The sequence below is a fragment of the Canis aureus genome, chromosome 14 (genome assembly GCF_053574225.1).
Source record: "Canis aureus isolate CA01 chromosome 14, VMU_Caureus_v.1.0, whole genome shotgun sequence".
Classification (NCBI taxonomy): domain Eukaryota; kingdom Metazoa; phylum Chordata; class Mammalia; order Carnivora; family Canidae; genus Canis; species Canis aureus.
This window is the reverse complement of record NC_135624.1, coordinates 63,842,263-63,858,340: the sequence shown is the minus strand read 5'-3', so window position 1 is coordinate 63,858,340 and position 16,078 is coordinate 63,842,263. Positions and strand designations below refer to the sequence as shown.

Below are 16,078 nucleotides of genomic sequence, written 5' to 3'. Positions count from 1 at the left end.
TCTGTCTCTCAAGAATAATAAATAAAAATATTTTTAAAAAAATGAAGAAATCTTCTCATTGATTCAGGTTGATATTTACCATATATATATGATATAATCTTCATCTTCTACGGATCATTATATAATAAATATGCAGATAAATTTTTTATTCTTAAAAAAAGATAACGGTTTTCCATTAAAGATCTCCCTTACTTTGAAGGAAGGGAACATCTATAAGCAATCTAAACCTAAAGAGGAAAATGGATCCAGAAAAGACTCTTTTAAGAAAATTCTTTCAAAAAAAAAAAAAAATTCTTTCAAAGGAGGTGTCATAGTATTTCCTTCTCTGCTCTCCTGACTTTATTAGGATGTGCCAACAATGGGCTACTGGTACAAACAGAAGGAACAGGAACATTTTACATTTATTTTTAAGATTTTATTTATTCATTCATGAGAGACACAGAAAGAGAGAGAAAGAGAGGCAGAGACACAGGCAGAGGGAGAAGCAGGTTCCATGGAGGGACTCGATCCCGGGTCTCCAGGATCACGCCCTGGGCTGAAGGCAGCACTAAACCGCTGAGCCACCAGGGCTGCCCACATTTTACATTTTAAAGAACTATTTGGGGGCATACATATTAACTATGTCTGCTTTAATGTTAACAGGACTATCGGATAGTTCCTTAAAAATGAAAAATATGATACAATTGCCATATGGGGGTAGGGAGTCATTTCAAATTAAATGTTTTCCATGCATGTGAATATGAAGGAGATAAAAGCTGTCCAAAGGAATTAGACATGTCCCCAAGTGAGTAAGAAATGAATTGGCAGGGACTGAGCCTCCATGAGAACATTACTTTGAATCTAAACCAAATTTCTAAAACACTCCAGGTGATCTGCCCTATATTTATTAATTTATATGCTGAAATAGTGAAAAAAAATGATTCTGAAATTTTTAAGAAATGAAGGAATTTAATTAAGGGGCAATGTTGTATTTTGATTGTATGTTGCAACACTCAGCTCTAGAACTGGAGTGAAAGAAAGACTCCAAGGACCTTCTCAGATGGACATTATCACCTGGTCATGAAATGCTTTTACTGAATGATTCCTCCAGTCAACTCAGCAGAGAGGTCACTCCCTGTAAATTTAGAAGATCCTTATGTAAGATACTTTGAAGGAGGCTAAGAACTCACATACATACCCACCTAAAAATTTCATTCACCACATGTCCAAATCCTTCAAATTTCAACATCAGTGATTAGTCCTTTTGGCATCTTTCTTCTGGTAAAAAACTAAAAATGCAAATACTACTAAAAAAAATGGTACCTCAAATTATTTCTTACTAAGATATTGTCAGATGTTTTCTCTTGCAAAGAAAATTAGAGAAAAAAAATTAATAATGAGAGCATTCACCGTCAAACTCGTTGTGAATCAAAAGAATTATAAGGGAAAGGTAGCGCCCTTGAAGTTAGGTATGAGCATAATAACTAACGCCTGAAGCATACTTCCCAGGTGCTACAGACTTTTCTAAGCATTTCACATATATTCACTTACTGAAACCCCAGGAGAAAAATGAGGGTTTCACGAAAAACTGCAAGCGCGGAGTCACCTGAGTCATGAGCCACGGAGCCGGCAGGTGTCAGGTGCACGGCCTACATCTTCCCTTCGGGACGCAGGTGCTTCCCGGCCGGGGGCAGGGGCGGGGGCAGGGCCAGGGCCAGGGCCAGGGGCAGGATCAGGGTCAGGGTCAGGGCCTGGGCCAGGGCCAGGGCCAGGGCCAGGGTTCAGGGCCAGGGCGACAGCCAAGGTCAGGGCCAGGGCCAGGGCCAGGGGCAGGATCAGGGTCAGGGTCAGGGCCTGGGCCAGGGCCAGGGCCAGGGCCAGGGTTCAGGGCCAGGGCGACAGCCAAGGTCAGGGCCAGGGCCAGGGTCAGGATCCATCCAGCCGCCACCTGGCGCTGTCTTGCTCGGGCAACGGTCTTGGGCCCAGGGAGCCACCTGGCCCGCGGTCACGCCGCAACACGCTCCCCGGAGAACCTCACCAAGACACCGGCCCGGTCGCCCGCGTGGGCACGTCAGCTCTCAGAGCCCACCTCTCCCACTACCTCAGCCTTGTCTTACAGCCTCTCTCCCAGGAGAACTAAGGCCTCCTCTCTAGGGGACCAAAGGGAGCAGCCAGCGTAATTCTTCTCACTCTCCCTCTCGCCCACCTCTGGGCCAGCCTCACATTTCCTCATGTTCAACTCATGAAAATAGATACCTGGGATCACTGCCCATCATGTAGAGAAGAGGGAGCCCCTCAGGCCTGTTTAGGAACAGCTAAGACACCCTCTTCACAACATAAAACATAAGTGAAACAATGGATAAGGCACAAAAATACAGGAACACCTGGTGTAGGAGCAACAGCTTCACACATCTCAAGCCCTGAGAGCTTTGTGGAACTGCATAATGATGACCAAGAGAGATGAGCCAAAGGGGAAAGTATATTCAATATCTTGTTAAGAAAGAAGAAAGTGCAATTTATTTTGGAATGATGTACATCAGAAACATATTTTAAGACAATTTTAGTCTGGATACTTAATTGAGTAAGCTTCAATTATGGCAAAATTCAATTAAATACGCTCTAATTACAGTAGATAAATACACCACTCCGTGGGACACTTGGGTGGCTTAGTGGTTGAATGTCTTCCTTTGGCTCAGGGCGTGATCCTGGGGTCCTGGGATCGAGTCCCACACCAGGCTCCCTGCATGGAGCCTGCTTTTCCCCCCTGTCTGTGTCTCTGCCTCTCTCTGTGTCTCTCATGAATAAATAAATAAAATCTTAAAAAAAAAATAGACCACTCTTGCAATTTAAGCAGACAGATTCACAATTTCCTGGAAACAGCCTCCTTATAATATTATTTCCTCTTCTTTGATTCTACAGACTCTGAAACTCATGGTACCTACTGCCCACACTTCAAGCATTAACACCATCCCCTCACAGTTCCCAAGTCATCAGAGTTCTATAGGCCCTGTATATGGACACCTAACTTAGAAATGGATCCCTCACTGTCTTTACAGAACTAAGACATTATTCCACCAGCTACTAACTCAAGCAGCAACCTGCTTGAAGACTGGGCCACATGCTCTAGCCTGTTTTGTTGTTGTTGTTTTCTGCTGCTCTGGGTTTTTATATAAAAGACACTGTGTTATTCAAGCCCATTAATACCAGAGTCCTTCTATAACAGAAGTAAAAGCTGTGGGTCAAACAGAAATATATGGCATTGGACTTTCCAAATTCTATTTAATTTATGAGTATAGGGACACCTGGGTGGCTCAGTGGTTGAGCGTCTGCCTTCAGCTCACGGCATGATCCCGGTGTCCTGGGATGGAGTTCCACATCAGGTTCCCTACAGGGAGCTTCTCCCTCTGCTTGTGTCTCTGCCTCTCTCCATGTCTCTTATGAATGAATAAATAATTTTTTTTTAAATTTATGAGTATAATATTACACCTAAGAAAGCTATCCAACACAATGATTTTTTTTTAAGATTTTATTTATTTATTCATGAGAGACACAGAGAGAGAGAGAGAGAGAGAGAGACACAGGCAGAAGAAGAACCAGGCTCCGTGCAGGGAACCCGATGTGGGACTCAATCCCGGGACTCCAGGATCACGCCCTGGGCCGAAGGCAGGAGCCGAACCGCTGAGCCACCCAGGGATCCTAACACAATGATTTTTAAACCTGCACAAAATAAAATATATTTCACTTAATTGAAAAAGCAAACTAGGGATCCCTGGGTGGCGCAGCGGTTTGGCGCCTGCCTTTGGCCCAGGGCGCGATCCTGGAGACCTGGGATCGAATCCCACATCGGGCTCCCGGTGCATGGAGCCTGTGTCTCTGCCTCTCTCTCTCTCTCTCTGTGTGTGACTATCATAAATAAATAAATAAATAAAAAGTTTAAAAAAAAAAAAAAAAAAGAAAAAGCAAACTATTTCAGATTAGTGGAACTATCCCAAAGGTGCTGGTTTCCATTCAGAAATAACATCCAATTTCATTTTATCAGCAGCAAGGTGTGGTCTAGATTCAGGGAAATTTTACAAGGAGGTCTAAGTTATCTGATCACTTTTTACCCTCATGTGTAAGAATGCACTTATACTAGTGCCTTCTGGTCAAGGTCTAGAAATAAGATAGCTGAGGCAGGTAAACTTTATAGGCAACATTGCATGAAGTCAAACTAGTCAATACTAGAGGCCAACATTGAGCGATATCAAAGAACAAGAAATTATTCTACAAAATGGTAAGTGACATAAGCAAAGTTATGTGAGAAAGCCTGGATAAGGAGAGAATACCATCCATATTCCCTTTATCATTTTATGAATACTTAATCTACCCAAAGATTTCTTCTGGACCTTCTCCTCTTGAAGAAGCCATTTTCTTGTGGAGTGAAACACTGTTCACAGTCATTACCCATGACATAAATTTAAACTGATTCATGCTAAACTTATTTCTTAGAGTTGTAAATGGTCCTCCTACTTCTGATGTTCTTGGATTTGGAGTACAGTGTTCATAACATTAGGCTGTGAGAGCTCCTTTCAGACCTCACTACTGAAGATTATAAGCATTCAGACCAACTTCTGTCTGTCCTCTGGGAGAGCCTGTATTCCCATGATATGCAGTGCATTTCTCTAGACCTTTGCAGGTATGTCTGTCTCAAGGTGTAAGACCTACCTCTGAGGGAACATTCTAGGTAATACAGCATAAGGTTCAGACACATGGATGAACATAAACTTACAGCATTAGAAGATACCTATGAAGATGTGATAACTGAACTTAAAAATGTATTCAAATGTAATATTTATCAATGTAAAGAACAGTGAAACATATTGACATTTCACTGGAAATATTATAATGTATATATAATAAATAAAACATCTCTTCTAAAATGTCTCAATTTGTTGTGCATTTGCATACATTGTAAGGCATGTATAGTATAAGGGATACACCTAACATAGAGATAGCTAGTACAATGATATCCTCTCACTTTTACATAAAATCCAGTTATTATCATGGTATCCTAATAAGAGTACCATAAAAGATTTCTTTTCTTTTTTTTAAGATTTATTTACTTATCAATGAGAGACATAGACAGAGAGGCAGAGACGTAGGCAGAGGGAGAAGCAGGCTCACTACAGGGAGCCCGATGTGGGACTCAATCCCAGGACCCTGGGATTACAACCCAAGCCAAAGGCAGATGCTCAACCACTGAGACACCCAGGCATCCCATAAAAGATTTCTATAGCCCTCATTTATATCTTTTAGAGATTTTCTGAGAATATCTGGACTCAAAACTTCCCAGTTAAATACAATGAACATTAAAAAATGAGGCAAACACATAATTCACAGAAGTGAATAAACGAATAAATGACTCTTCTCCCTTGTCTACCACAGGAGCATCTTTCTAACTGTAACCCAGAAAACACCAGATGTGTCTAATTCTGGATTTTTTACAATACCTACTACATAGTCTTTTTTTTTTTTCTTACTATATATTATTCAGAGAAGGCATAAAAATCGCAACTCCTCATAAATCTTTTTAGGTAAATGTCTTTTTAAAACCTTAAAAGCAATACTCATTGGGGAAAGTTGGGGGAAGGCTGTGTGAAAACTGTACTACAGTTTTGCAGCTTTCTGTGAGCCTGTAATTATTTCAAAATTTAAAAAAATAAGGACTAGCAACTCACTCTTATTTAATTTTTATTTAAATTCCAGTTAGTTAACATACAGTGTAATATTAGTTTCCGGTGTACAATATAGTGACTCAACACCTCCATAGGAGACCTGGTGCTCATCATAAGTGCACTCCTTAAACCCCATCACATATTTCACCCATCCACTCACCCACTTCCCACTGGTGACCATCAGTTTGTTCTCTAGAGTTAAGAGTTTGGTTTCTAGGTTTGCCTCTCTCTTTTTTTTTCCCCCTTTCACTCATTTGTTTTGTTTCTTAAATTCCACATAAGAGTGAAATCATATGGTATTTGTCTTTCTCTGACTTATTTCACTTAGCATAATAGTCTCTGGCTCCATCCATCCATGTCATTGCAAATGGCAAGATTTCATTCTTTTGTTTTGTTTTGTTTTATTTCATTCTTTTTGATGGCTGAGTAATATTCCAGTGTGTATATATATTTATACCACATCTTCTTTATCCATTCATCTGTCAATAGGCATTTGGGCTATTCCCATAATTTGGCTACTGTAAAAAATGCTGCTTTAAATACTGGGGTGCATGTATCCCTTTAAATCAGTATTTTTGGATTCTTTGGGTACTGTGTCACAGGATAGTTCTATTTTTAACTTTTTGAGGAATCTCCACATGTTGTCCAGAGTGGCTACACCAGTTTGCATTCCTACCAAGAGTGCAAGAGGGTTCCCCTTTCTCCACATCCTCACCAATAACAACTCACTTTTAATCTCAAGAAAAATAGTAAATAAAATTGTGTCCAATTCGGAGAACAGATGACATATAGTTCTATCTATATAGAAAAGTTAGTTAAGTTTTCCAAGGAACTATATAACACATCACAGACCCTAAAAACAAAGTTTCACACACACATCCCCAAAGTACTGGATTTCAAACTTTATGACAAATTCCACAGGAAATATTTGAGAGACTAGACAGCAGCAATCAGAGTTACTACACTGGAGAAATACCTCTAGACAAAATAGAGTTCAAATGAAGCTGGGTATAATGACTGGGCATCTCGGATTTATCCAGAGTTTTTAAGTGACTATCATTCCACTAAATAAGGATTTTCTCTATAAAATATGCTAGCCACTGCAGGAGCCACCAAAGATGCTCCGCCACACATGCCACAGCGAGGAAGCATGCAGTGTAGGACCACAGTGATAGAAAGGGCCGTGCAGAGCCGCGAGCACGGCCTAAAGTTTGCACACTAAAAACCTGTGAGTGCCTGAACCATATTTTCTTCTGATGTCTCTAGATGAGTGTTTTGTTCCGTTTCTTAATGTATTTTTCAGGGGAAATTATCTGATCCCATTTATCTAAATCTTTGAAGACAGGGCCTTCTCTCTTTTCCCTGGTGGAGGAGCTCAACTTGTAAAAAGTGCAAGCGGGTGAGCCCTGTGCTTCTGCTTGATGTTCAGGCGCAGCAGTGTTCCGAGGGCGACTGTGCTCAGGACCTCGGCATCTCCTACCAGGAGGCCCTCCTCTGCTGACAGGGCGAGCTCTCACCGCACATTCCTAAGGCCTCCGCGGCCTCTGGAGGTCAAAGGAACGAAGGCGGCTCTCCTGGGAGGCCTCCCCGCAGCTGCAGAGATGGAACCCTGAGGCCTCGAGGGAGGCTCCCCGAGGGCAGCATCAGCACTCGAGGTCCACTCAACCCTCTCGTGGACTGAGGAACCCACCGAGTCCTCACTCCCGGCAAACGCGGTTCACCAGCTCGTGCCCTTCAGAACTTCATTCGCGATCATCCTAGGGAGCAGGTACGAAAACCTGGTTTGTATTCAAGGCGTTATAGATTGTCCTAGGGCCACTGAGGCAACATTTCCAAGCTGAAGAGCGGGAGAGATGGAAGAGCTAATCCCAGGCCCACGGTCTAGGTATTATTGTCATGATCCTATTCCTTAAATAGTTGTTCTTCCCTCAATCCAATCCTAGCACCAATGTTTTTTGAAAGTCTCCAGGGCCGAGTAGAGACCAAAGGGAGGAGCCTTGCTTCCAGCATTTAACACAGCAATCCCCAGACAGGCCTGGATGCTTTTGTTTTATAACGACCCACTTTAACTTCTCACAGGAATGAAAGCACCCAGAACAGAGGATGTTTTCTGAAATTCACCGTTTTTAAAACAGTAGTTTAACAAGGCTCACCATAATTACCCTTTGTATTTATTTCAATTTTCCATAGCATTTTGTCTGCAACAGAAAACAAAAGCTGTCTACTATACCAGATGATTCCATGTTCCGCTGAAGCACGCGAAAGCAACCACATTTGGGTTAAGCATATATGAGAGATGCTACCTAAAAAGTAAACATCCTCAAAAATGCAGACTGACTTATTTTATTCTGAGGTACTACGGTATATACTCAGTACTCTGAGGACAGCAAAACCGTTATATTTAAACGATAAAAGCCAATCAATCAAGACCACCACTGGCTCTCAAAAGAAAAACAACAGCAAAACCCATCAAATAAAAGGAAAGGAAAATCAGTCTGTGGGTTAAAAAAATTAATTAGATTTCCACATCAAAATCCAAGTTCCTTCTGCGGCAGGCCTGATTTTGCAAGGGGATACCTCCTATTATTTGTCTTATAACTCTCGAAAACAAAAATCATACAAAGTTTAGTTATATGTAATTTAGAAACAAATATTTGGCCTAAACCCCTTTTCACATAAAGAAAGTCGAGGTCAAAGTCAAACAGTCCTGGAGAATCAGACCTTTCAATTGTTGCTTTACACAAATGTTTATAAGGTTTACTCTAGAAGTTTGCTTTTGACATTATAATCAACATATATGGGAAATGCCTTATCCATATTAAGCTGAAAAGGCTCTCTACAAGCCCTAGTTTGCAGCTATTACTCATCCTTAAACATTCAATTTTTCATGAAATATGGTTTCCAAGGTATCAGCACTAGAGACGCCATGACAATATTTTAAATCTGGAAATCGTTGGCCAGCATTCTAATTATAGAGGCTAAAAATATTCAATGTGTAAGCTTTCGGGGATCACCCATGAGGTGAAGAGCACTGTAATCATTTTCAAGGGTTCTCCAGGTCCTGTGTGTGTTACTTGGGGCATAAAGTTGATATGAGCGATGCAGTGAAACGGGTGATCTCAAACTGCTGGCTATTAGACTCAATTTTTCAAGCTGATGTTTAATAAACTCTGTTCCCAATTCAACTTTAGCAATAAAAAGTAAAAATCCAAGAGAAAAAAATGTTTTCTGAGTTTGGATCACTCAGAGGAACAGCTCAAAAAAGACACTTAAGTGTTGTTCATTCATTCAGCCAACAACCATTTATTAATATGTCAGGAACCGTTCTCAGTGCTGGCACAATTCAATGCAAGAATAAGGAATGTTGTAGAACACAACAACAACAATAATAACTAACATATGTATAGTCATTTACAATTCTGAACAAGGTTGCATAACAATCACTCCCTTCCTCCTTCCTAACACCTCTGTGAGCTAGGTTTTACAATCGGCTTAATAATGAAAACAGAAAGAAAGATGATTTTTTTTTTAACTCCCCAAATCAAATAACCAGCAAGTAAGAGAGCTGGGTCTTTAACCCGTATCTTCCAAATGCATATCTCTCTTGGTCACTGGGCAATTCTAAATTGCAAAATTCTTTACTTTTATGTTAAGCCCTGAAGACAAGTTCTGCATGTTTGTGAGTGTCGTGTTAAAGTTGGTGCTTTTTTTTTTAAGGACAGGGTTTCACAGATCCAGTCTGTGATGTTTACAAGTTCAAAGTGTTCTTAATAACTTCACCCATTATCTTACTTATTATATGGAAACACCAGTGAATAAGTGTGCATGGTTATCGGAGTTTTTTAAACAAATTAAAAAAAAAGTTTACTTCCCAGATACTAAAATCTTTCTTACTTGGGATAACATACTGGACAAAAAATTCATGAGCAAAAAACCTGAACGACGAGTACTTCACAGAAGACTGTGGCCAATAAACATATGAAAAGGAACAAAAGATACCTGGGGAAATGCAAATTGAAACCACAAATGGGATACAACTATACATCTACCTAAATGATTAAAATAAAAAAGATAATACCAGTGGTTTGTAAGGATGTGGAAAAGCCAAAACACTTATAAGATGCAAGTAGGAGTATGAATCGGTACCACTTTTGAAAGAAGGCACTATCTAGTATCCCCACATGATTACCAAAAGACATGTAATAATGTTCATAACAGCACTATTGATTATAGCCAAAAATGAGAAACTAGCCAAATACCCATCAAGACCAAAATCCTAACTAAAGTGTGGCATTCTCATAAAGCAGAATACTGCAGAACAATAACAATAAAGTGCTGCTACACACAAAACATTAATGAATCTCACAAACACAGTGCTGAGCAAAAGAAGCCAGATACAAGGATACACAACATATATTCTGGTAGAAAGTTCAGGGCAAACCCAGTGGCCCAGCGGTTTAGCGCCGCCTGCAGCCTGGGGTGTGATCCTGGAGACCTAGGATCGAATCCCAGGTCAGGCTTCCTGTATGGAGCCTGCTTCTCTCTCTGCCTGTGTCTCTGTCTCTGTCTCTGTCTCTCTCTCTCTGTGTCTCTATGAATAAACAAAATCTTTGAAAAAAAAAGAAAAGAAAGTTCAATAATAGATAAAAATAGCCTATAGTCTCAGAAGCCAGGAGAGAAGTTATCTTTGTGGAAATAATGACTTGCGGGAGAGATAGGGGACTTCCAGTTGCTGACAATGGTCTATATCTTGGCCTTAGTGTATTTATTTAGATAAATCACCAAACCACTCGCTTATATCTCAATGACATGCACACTTTCTCTACACATTTTATATCTCAAGTCAGCTAAGCATCTACCTTCAACTCAGGTCATGATCCCATAGTCCTGGAATGGAGCCCCACATGGGGCTGGCTCCCTGCTCTGTGAAGAACCTGCTTCTCCCTCTCTCTCTGCCTCTCCCACTCCTGCTTGTGCATGCACTGTCAAATAAATAAAATATTTTTTTAAAAAAAGAGCAGTACTTTGATTTACTCAAGATTACACAATTAATAGGTGATATAGCTGGAATGCAAAACATCAGATAGATAGATACATATATACATAGATACCTAGATAAGATAGGAAGCGGGGGCAGGTAGGAGAGCAAAAAGAAAGGAAGAAAAATATAGGGAGGGAGGGAGAAGAGAGTATAAAGTGACCTATTTGGAAACACCTAATATAGTCCTTACCACTGTGTTTGCTAGAATTCTTACATCTGCTTTTAGTACTTGGTCTAACTCTTCCTTTACTACCCCTGGCACTTTTTCCCCCCCGGCACTTTTCAACGTTAGCCACATAGCTGCCAAAATCAGACCAGTCCTGTCTTTTCCTGTGTAATTCAGTGTTTGCTGTGGGATTAGAAATGCTATAACCAGTCATGTTAGAACTGTCTGTGAATTAAGAGTAAAATAAGAGGGATCTCCTATGAGTAAAGTGAATCCTCTTCAATGTATGTCTTTCTGTAACCCTTTATTTTGCCTGCTGAGAGGCTTTTTTTTTTTCTGAAGAATATGCCAAATATAGGGGTTCCAAATAGATGAAGTTGTTACCAGATCCTATCTTGAATACTAGTCTCCAGGCCAAAGCTGGAACTAACTAAGGCAAAAGGCCAGATCCCACAAGTTTACTTATTTGCAAATAATATAAAGGACGTGATCTATCAATGAATACACTTCCAAAAAGAATAAAAGAAACCATGACTTCTTATACAAGACATCATGAAGAACTTTTCTAGTTGTATTACTCAGAGAACATTCCGTCAGTTCTAAAAGACAATATATTCCTTTCTCATTATGTATTTTTATTAATTTTGATTTTTAAACTCCCCCAAAAGTATACCACTACAAGTTTTGTTTAAAACTGTCTTAAGCAAATAAATAAATAAATAAATAAATAAATAAATAAATAAAACTGTCTTAAGCATTCTAAGACAAAAATTCAAGTTAAACTGAGGATAAGCCTTTTTCTACACAATAATCCCAAAATATCTGTTGGTGGTTATTTATTTCTTTTAACATCCTAATTGCACATAACTCCTTTTTGTGTTACTCTCCATGAAAAACAAAAGTTAACTCTTAAAAACTGGAACTAAAAATGCTCCACACAAACAGAACATTCTTCACTAATGAAATGCCCCCTGGCACCAATGGACAAGAAATAAAGTTGAGGCACATGGGCACTGCTGCAGAGCAGAATCATTTAACAAGGAACCAGAACCATCCCTTCAAACCAAGAAAAACATTTCTCTGCTTTAGTATCTTCAGCTATGACTAAAGTAACATTCATTCATTTGATGACACTCATTCAATACATAGGTATCATTAGTTCAAAAAGGTTCATTCCCCACCTCCACCAATAATTTTTCTTTTAGTTTAAGAAATCATACTAAAAGACAGAGAGAGAGAGGGAGAGAGAGAGAGAGAGAGAGAGAAAGGGGGGGAGGAAAAGAAAGAAAAAAAGAAAGAAAGAAAGAAAGAAAGAAAGAAAGAAAGAAAGAAAGAAAGAAAGAAAGAAAAAGAAATACAAACTTCTCTGTGCCTAGTTTCCTCCTTTTTTCAACGAGTATAACAATCCTTTACATATACTTAATTTGCAGGGAAGAAGAACAAGATGAGATTTTGGCTTATGAAAACAACTGCAGATGTATATGGAGTCACCATGCCTATTTCTACATACAATCATCTTTTTTGAATATAAAACTTAATTCAAAAGCAAGTAAGATCAATAAGGAATAAGATTATGAACATCATGAAAAGTCTGGAAAAGCAAAACTTTCTCTCTTCTTTGCCACACCAGGTAAATAAATCCATCACCATTTAGAGCTGCCCATCCTTTTGATGCCTTGTTTGACATGCCATTGTACTGCCGAGACTAGAGAAATGTAACAAAGTCATTGTCACAAAATCATTATGACAGTCATAAATACGGCTTTAGGTAAAATAAAATCAGTCATCTCTACAAGAGTAGTATGTGTGTGTATGTGCACATTTGTGTGTGTGTGTGTGTGTGTGTACACATCATACAAACAAAATGAGTAAAAGGGTAGGTTAGGAAAATCCATCTCCACTGCTGGAAAAATTTCTAAGGCATGCACCACAGGCATATAAAATATCATCTTTATGTTAGAGGGACGGTAAGCATATTTTCTACTCTGTGACTCAAACATATCAATGTAGAGCAATCAGGAGAAAGGCAAAATATATTTGGAATACAACTTACCCCTGACCTTATATGAAAGAGAAGTTATTTTCCCATCCCTTAAATTTCCGGCATTACGGAAAAAAAAAAAAAATCCTGAAGATAGCAAGACCTCAATTGTTAAAGTCTTGCTAACTTCCTGGATGTTTGTACACTCTCCATTTTGCTAAATGACTCCCCCAAAAGGCATACGTCTCATAAATCAGAGGTTGGCCCCAGAAACTGCACCGGCAGTAAGAACTGAGACACGTGTTCTGCTTAGAGCTTCGCTTTGTCGCATCAGATCATGTACCCTGGTTCTTTCCACTTAGCAATCAAGGAAGAAGTACAGTGAAACTTTCACCGTCATTAGATTCTCTTCTCAGTTCTTTCTCCCCACTCCCAATCTTGCTATCAGCCCTGACCATAAACCGTACGCCTGCTGTTACGAGTGGAACACAAGAAACCTCCAAGGCCGGGGCAGATGAGGTCCGCGGCCGCACCTCCCGAGAGGAGCAGGGAGCTCCCCCAGGGCGCCCTCCCTCAACCCTCAACCCGAGCATCCCGCATCCTCGCGGACTGCAGCGCCCTCAGAGGCAAGCAGAGACCTGATCATCTGCACGAGTCACCCTCTAACGTGCATTTCCTTTCCTTAAGTGTTGGGTTTTTCTTTACGATGCAAGCTACGGCCAGGCTGTCGTTTTTGTTATCAGAACCTCAAAATTGCACTTGCCAGGGCTCTGTGAAAAATGAAATCACCATCAGACCACACTGGAAGTTGTCCCAAAGGGCACCCGAGTTCTATCACATGTTTTTTTTTTTTTTCTCTCTAAATGATTGCCTGTATTCTTTTCACACATTACTGTCAACTCCAAATTTATCCTAACCCTTTAAAAGATTAAAATGGTAACACTACAAACACTTAAAGTGATTTTCTGCTGAGAAACTAAACTGAAAGATACATCATTACAAACAGAGCACATCCCATCCATCTCGTCGGCTGAGGTGCCTTACCTGTTAGTTCCTAAGTCTCCAGATAACCTCAACACATTAAATGACACTAAACACCTCATTGTGAAAACACTCTGGGGGAGAGGGGCTGCTTAGTTTCCTTTTTCCTCAAAGGCAGACAGGCCTGGAACTATCCAAATATCCCATCTTATCCCTCCCACTCCCAGTCTTAAGGATGCCCCATGCCTCCCTCCCCAGCTCTGAAGAGGACTACTCTCCTCTTTCTGCTCCTGCATGTGGGAGTCCTTGTGTCATCTTCCCAGAGACTCTGAGATGAAGTCAAAACAATTCCATTTCCCGATTTCATAGAAAGAGAACAGATTCCTATCCCTATATTTAACTTTAAAATGAAAGTAAAAGTTTTTTCCTGTTATTAAAAGTACAGGAAAATAAGCAGACGCGCTTGCTCTGAATGAAGTTGTGCTAATAACCTCGATCTAAGTGCTAGGATGATGAGAATTATTTAAATGCTAATGTGACGGATGGAAGCAGAGCTCTTAGATACCTTCCCAAAGACATTAGGTTGGTTTTAAGACGCTACTGATTACCGGTTTAACCGCACTGAAAAAGCTATTCAAATCAAAATGAAAAAAAAATAAAAATAAAAAGATAAACCCTAATGGGCAATGTACACTTTCATTCGGGAAATAGCTTAAGTCCAAGTCCCAGATGCAAGAAAAAACAAAAAGTGGGGGGGGGGGGATCCTGCACAAATGCGGTGTCCCTCAGGAAAGGAGCTACTCCCGGATTTAAGACAACGTGTGTTAGTAGCGTTCAGTTCGCTATTTCCCATCAGGAGCAACTTCCTCCAACACTGAAGGGGAGCAGGAGAGGAGGTGAAGGAGGCCGGGCAGAGGGGTAAGAGCTCCTCATGCTCCTCATCCTCAACGCTGAAAAGAGCTGGGGGGGGGGGGGGGGATCCTGCCGAGAAGGTAGGGCCGAGAGAGGGGAGGAGGGATGGAAAGCAAAACTCTCCCAAGGAGCTGGGGGGGGGGGGGGGGGGATGCTTTGCGGTGCTTGAACCGGGATGGAGTGGCTTCCTCTCCATCTTTCAGGTCAAGTTCAGGGTTTGTTGTGGGTTTTGTTTGTTTTCTGCTGTTGTCGTCGTTGTTCTTTTGTTCTTAGGGAACTTTTTTCTCCCCTTGCAGGGCTTGCTGCGGTTTGCAGATGTGGTTCCCAACTGCTGCCTTTCTCGGGGCGGGTGGGGGGGGGGCGCTATCAAGGGGCTGGCAAAGGCTGGGCACAGTGCACTTAGGAGGACAGAAGTCACCTATCCTGGCCACGACGCGCTCGGCGCCCGGCGGGTACCCGGGGAACAGCTCCGCCGCCGCGGGCCAAGGGAACCCCGGCTTGACCTCGGCCGCCCCCTTGCAAACCCGCCCGAGCCCGAGCGACTGTGCGCGCCGCCTGCGGGGACTGCGCCTGCCTCACCGGCTCGTCCCCCCCCCCCGGGCCTGCGGGCGTCGTGCGGCAGGTGCCCGGCCGCCCCGCGTCCACGCGTGTCCCTGCGCCGGGGCCAACGCCGCCTGCGGGCGCTGCGGGCTGCACGGCGCGGCTCCCCCAGCGGCTGCCCCAGCGGCTGCCCCAGCGGCTCCCCCAGCGGCTCCCCCAGCGGCTGCTGCACACGCCGGGGCCGGCGGCGGCCCTTCCCCTGCGGCGCCCGGCCCGGGATGCCCGCCCGCCGCGGGCCCGTCTCCGCCTCCCGGAGCGCCCTCGGGGCCGCCCCCCCCGCCGCCCGGCCGGCGCTCACCTCCCGGGGTCCGCCTTCCGTCGCTCCTCCAGTTTGACGGCGGGGTGTTGGGCTGCGTGGACGCCCGCAGAGCGCTCGCAGGCGCGGGCCGGGGCGCGGGGGGCGCGGGGGGCGCGGGGCGCGGGGGGCGCGGGGGGCGCGGGGCCGGGGCGCGCGGGGCGAGCGGGGCGCGGGCCACAACTTTGCCGCCGGGTGTCTGCGCGCGCCGGGGCGGGAGGGTCCTCGGAGCGAGCGGGACCGGCTGCCGACGGCCGCGGGGCGGGAGGGGGCGGGAGGGGGCGGGGGGGGCGGCGTCCACGCTACTCTGCGCCCCGCAGCTCCGGCCTGTGCGCGGGGAGCCCCGGGGCTCCGCTGCCCCCGCCAGGGACCAGCGCTGCAGCGGCGGGGCCGGCCGGGCGGCCCTCGG

General features: G+C 43.1%; 1 protein-coding gene across 1 annotated transcript in view; it reads right to left on the bottom strand.

Annotated features, from left to right (window-relative positions):
- Positions 1-15,774, bottom strand: part of SLC4A4 (solute carrier family 4 member 4) — a 343,869-nt gene extending 328,095 nt beyond the window's left edge. Inside the window, exon 1 of the mRNA XM_077848312.1 lies at positions 15,673-15,774. The gene's annotated coding sequence lies outside the window, so the exon portion shown is untranslated. The remainder of the gene's footprint in view (positions 1-15,672) is intronic.
- Between the last annotated feature and the right edge of the window lie 304 nt (positions 15,775-16,078).